Raw genomic sequence first — 6,127 nt, forward strand, 5'->3', positions numbered from 1 at the left:
CAAACAGACACATGACATTGATTAAAAAAAAATCCCTAAACACAACTTTAAACAAGCCACTAAAGTTTAAGTACTATTAACTTTCATCAATCATTATAACAAAGCAACCCACTTTCAACAATTTCAGCAAATTAAAAAAACAACAACAATCACAACTGCTGGCCAATAACAGGACCCAATGAAAGAATACATTTAATCTTATTTTAAATAAAAACCATACACAACTCTTTACAAAATTTGCCCCTAACCCTAACAATATTATCCATGTTACCCACTGTGCTCAAAGCAGCCACCAAACAGACACATGACATTGATTAAAAAAAAATCCCTAAACACAACTTTAAACAAGCCACTAAAGTTTAAGTACTATTAACTTTCATCAATCATTATAACAAAGCAACCCACTTTCAACAATTTCAGCAAATTAAAAAAACAACAACAATCACAACTGCTGGCCAATAACAGGACCCAATGAAAGAATACATTTAATCTTATTTTAAATAAAAACCATACACAACTCTTTACAAAATTTGCCCCTAACCCTAACAATATTATCCATGTTACCCACTGTGCTCAAAGCAGCCACCAAACAGACACATGACATTGATTAAAAAAAAATCCCTAAACACAACTTTAAACAAGCCACTAAAGTTTAAGTACTATTAACTTTCATCAATCATTATAACAAAGCAACCCACTTTCAACAATTTCAGCAAATTAAAAAAACAACAACAATCACAACTGCTGGCCAATAACAGGACCCAATGAAAGAATACATTTAATCTTATTTTAAATAAAAACCATACACAACTCTTTACAAAATTTGCCCCTAACCCTAACAATATTATCCATGTTACCCCTGTGCTCAATGCAGCCACCAAACAGACACATGCCATTGATTAAAAAAAATCCCTAAACACAACTTTAAATACGCCACTAAAGTTTAACTACTACAAAGGGAAAGAAAAAAAAAACACCTACACAAAGTAGTAATACCCTAAACAGTTATGAAAAAATATTAAAAACCCGAAGAGCATAGTACATTATGCTACACACTATGCGTTGTGGTCCCGTTTGGTATAAGTTCAAGCACTAATATTGTATTGTAAACAACAACTTCAACAAAAAGTGCATTTATCTGCCAATGTATAAGCACATTTGTGCCTTTTAAGGTCAGCAACCAAACAAGTGGTAGTGAAAGGGACCACTTGACTACTTTATTCAATGTAATAAAATCATCTCGTTCAAATCACGTGTCCAACACAACTCCAACCTAGGGGACCACACTTAGATCAGAAAAACAACAACTTGAGAATATGTGGAACTAACGACAAACTGATCACACATATGATGACAACTTTTAACGCCTTGTCAGAAAACAGCGAATCTAAAAAAACGACGAGAATATGACACACTTTAAATAAATACTACTCAAAAACCCTAAACAAATAAATACTGCTCAAAATCGCATCCAGAGGCGTTACATGCAAAATCACCCACAAACAATCCAACCCAGATTATTGATCAACCACAAATTTTAAAAAAAATTCGAATGCAAACCCTAAATCTAAATTTTAGGGATAACGAAACTTACTTGATTATAGTCGATTCGGACTGATTTATATGGGATTTCTAACTAACACGCTGCAAATCGACGTCCAAACTTCAGCTACAATGGTTCGTCGGCGATGATGACGATGGTTCGCACGGGCAGTACCTTCAGTACCTTCTAGAAGTGTTTCGCGACTTTCTGACGTCCATTACGAAGCAATAAGGTTAAATGTTCGCCCATTTCAAGTGAGGGTATTTTAGGATTTTCGTTGACTGCGTGTGAGGGCAAAAGGGGTAAGCTGAGGCAAAAAAATCACGTGAAAGTCACGTGGAGTCGATTCCGTTTGGTTTTAACGCTTCAGGTAGACGGAAGGGCCTTATTTGAGAGAAAATGGAAGTTTAAGGGTCCAAAATGAGAGTTTTTGAAGTTTAGGGGGGGTCTGTAAAATCGGCCGGAAGTTCAGGGGCCCTTAGTGAAGTTTCCCCTTATTTATTAGAAGAAATGAAATGCATGCTTACTCTTTTAAATTTGTTGAGATAATTTTTTAGAGCATGTGTAGCCCCTAATATGATGGCATTGAATTTATTCTTGGCATGATATTATTTATGTTTGTTGCCTAGAATTAATTTAAATAGTGGGAGTTAGGTTGAGTTGAATTTATTTCTCCTCCCTTACGTGTTTTTGTGCGAAAATCAAATTAAACATGATAATGGGTACTTGTGGTGCGAGAGATGATTAAGAGCTTAGCGAATTTTTGATCTCGAGACTTGTGCGTATGTTATTTTATTTAATTTGGATTAACGCGGCAAAATTTTGTAAATGTGTGTACATATTAATAATATTTCTCTCGTTTTAAATGTAGTGAAAATGGCCTCTAAGAGTATTATTGCTGATTTAAATAAAGGAGAGAAATTGGATGGGGATAATTACAACATTTGGCATCGAAAGATCCGATATGTCATGAATGAACAAGAGGTCTTGGAGACCATAACCCAATCCATGACTGCTCCTCAACATCAACGCGATCTTAATGCCTATGAGAGTTGGCTAAAGAAAGATCGTTCTACGCACTTCACATTGTTAAGCAGCATGAGCAATAATCTTATAGGCGAATTTGAAGAGTGTCAGACTACCCATGACATGTGGGAAGCCCTCAAGTTGGGATATAGAGGCACTTCGGCTACTAGGCTACGCGGATTAACAATGAAGTTTGACTCATACTCAATGTGCTATAACCATACAGTGAAGTAGCATTTGAGAGTGATGTCTTCTATGATTCGCGAGCTTAAAGTCGCTGGAAACAATCTCACTAATGAACAGCAGGTCCAAGCTGTCATTCATTCTCTTTCAAAATCTTGAGAAAATATGAGCCAAAACATGACGCACAACGAAAAGATTAAAACATTTAAGGATGTAGCGCGTCATCTTGAGCTAGAGGCTGAGCGCCTAGGGGCTGCTAAACTTGAAGCATTTGTTAATATGGCTGAATCTTAGGCTCAAGCGCTGGAACTAGAGAAAAGATCCCATGCAAGGAAGACCTACGCCTAAGAAGGCTAAATCCACCAAACATAGGAGAGGTAAGCGTGGTGGAAAGAAAGACAAATCTAAGTTGAACTGCTTCAATTGTGACAAGGAAGGACACTTCACTCGTGAATGCACTGAGCCGAAGAAGGTACTCCCTAATTTCATGTCTCGTGGTATTTATGTTACTAGTCATGTTATGGTTGTTGATTTTTCTTCTGAATGGACTGTAGATTCAGCAGCAACCGAACATGTAGCGAGAGAACATACGGGGTACGTGGAGTATCGTCGCTTACCAGTTGGGAGCTAAAGATTATACATGGGGAACGGATGTAGTGTGGATGTACTAGGCATTGGTACTTACAAACTGGATTTGCGACGAGAGCGCACTTTGTTACTCCATGATGTCTTGTATGCTCCTGAAGTTCGGCGAAACCTGCTATCAGTTAATCAATTGCTTAGATTAGGGTTTGAGATTAATTTCAAGAATATGGGTGTAAAGATATTTTTAGATACACATTACTATGGTTGTGGCTTTGTTTCTAATGGTTTTATGGTTTTGGACATCAATAATTTATATTATGATAATACAATTGCTTTGTTGACTTCTAGTGATAATGTTTATAATGATTATATATTATGGCATGCTAGATTAGGCCATATAGGGCAAGATAGAATGAAAAGATTGGCTAGAGAAGGTCTTATAGACCCACTCGCTAAAACGTCATTGCCCCATGTGAACATTGTCTTATGGGAAAGTCAAAAAGAAAACCATTTGGAAAAGCCACTAGGGCATCTTTCCCATTGCAATTAATTCACTCAGACATTTGTGGCCCAATGAATATGAGGGCAAGGCATGGTGGTTCCTACTTCATCAAATTTATTGATGATTACACGCGATATGGTCATGTCTACTTAATCTCCCATAAGTCTTAAGTTTTGAATTGCTTTAGGCGTTATATGATTTTGGTTGAGAACCAATTAGACAAGAGCATCAAAGCTCTTAGAATTGATCGTGAACGTGAGTATCTATCTGAGCAATTTAAAGTGCTATGTGAAGGAAAAGGAATCAAAAGGCAGCTAATGATGCCTCATACGCCACAACAAAATGGTGTGGCGGAAAGGAGAAATCGAACTCTACTAGAAATGATTAGGTCAATGATAGCGCAAGCAAACCAACCAATATCCTATTGGGGAGATGCACTTATGACTGCAGCCTACATTCTTAATCGAGTGCCCTCAAAATCAGTACCTTCCATACCGTACGAGTTATGGACTGGTAAAAAGCCAAATTTAGATAATCTACGACCATGGGGTTCGACGGTTTTTGTTCATGATACTTCCCATAAGTATGAAAAGTTAGGCCCTAGAGGAAAGAAGTGTATCTTTATACGATACTTAGAACAGTCTAAGGGCTACGTGTTGATAGGCGAACAACCCGATGGAAGAGTGACTGAAATAGAGTCACGAGATGTTGATTTCATTGAGAATGAATACCCTAGCAGGTGTGAGGTTAATAAAGATTTGAAACTCTACGAATTAGTGGATCAGGAGGGAGACGCTCCAAGTTGCCTAGTAGAGAATGAGGAAGAAATTTCCCAATCTCCTAGGGACAGTGGGAGTGACTTGCCGCCTAGTGGGAGCACACCACTAGAAGAGGATTCACAAGAACCTCAATTGTGTAGAAGCGAACGTGGAAAAATCCCTCGACGACACTTTGAGATTGAAGGTGATGTTTTCATGGTTGCTCCGCAAGATGATGATGAGCCTAGGTCATACCATTAGGCTATCTCATCTCCAGCTAGTAAGGAGTGGATAAAACCAATGAATGAAGAAATAGAGTCAATGAGGACTAACCAGGTCTGGGATTTGGTAAACCTTCCGCCAGGACACAATGCCATTAGAAACAAATGGGTCTTAAAGATCAAGCGTAAGGCGGATGGTTCAATTGAAAGGTATAAGGCACGCCTTGTAGCGAAGGGTTACACCCAAAAGGAGGGTGCTGACTACGAGGAAACCTTCTCTTCAGTAGTAAGGTTTGCCTCCATTCGCATGATCCTTGCCATTATCGCACATTTGGATTTAGAATTATTCCAAATGGATGTTAAAACTACTTTTCTCAACGGAGAACTAGATGAGGAAATATATATGGATCAACCTATTGGTTTTGTTGCTAAAGGAAAAGAGCGCAAAGTTTGCAAGCTCAGACAATCCATTTATAGTTTAAAGCAATCATCTAGGCAATGGTATCTAAGATTTCATCAAGCTATTATTTCTAATGGATTTAAGATGATTGAAGAAGATCATTGCGCGTATGTGAAACAATCCAAAGGAATTTTTGTAATCCTTTCTTTGTATGTTGATGACATTTTATTGGCAAGAAATGATAAAAACATGATTGTCGCCACTAAAGGATCGTTGTCCTCTACTTTCGAGATGAAGGACATGGGTGAAGCAGATTATATTCTTGGAGTTAAAATTTGTAGGGATCGTTCAAAGAAATTTTTGAGTTTTTCTCAACAAACTTACATCAAAAGGATTCTTGAACGCTTCCAAATGCATAACTGCAAACCCATTGACACTCCTTTTTTTATGGGCAAACCCTTAAATCTAGAAATGAGTCCTAAAACTCAAGAAGAAAAGGAAAAGATGTCTCGAGTTCCATATTCTAGTGCCGTGGGTAGTCTGATGTACGATATGATGTGTACTCGACTAGATATATGTTATGCTGTTGGGTTAGTTAGCAAATTCCAATCGAATCCAGGACTAACTCACTGGAAAGCAGTGAAGAGAATACTTAGATACCTCAAGGGAACGATGGATTATGCACTTTGCTATCAAGGCAAAGATTTGCATTTAGTTGGTTACAATGATGCTGATTAGGGTAGTGACCTAGATGAGTGCAAATCTACGACAGGATATGCATTTTTGCTCAGTAATAGAGCGATTGCTTGGAGTAGCAAAAAGCAACCTTGTATAGCTTTATCTACTATGGAGGCAGAGTATATAACTTGCCCAACTACAGTACAAGAGGCACTTTGGTTGAGGCGATTC

The sequence above is a fragment of the Corylus avellana genome, chromosome 4, assembly GCF_965113065.1.
Source record: "Corylus avellana chromosome 4, dhCorAvel1.hap1.2, whole genome shotgun sequence".
NCBI classification, from domain to species: Eukaryota; Viridiplantae; Streptophyta; class Magnoliopsida; order Fagales; family Betulaceae; genus Corylus; species Corylus avellana.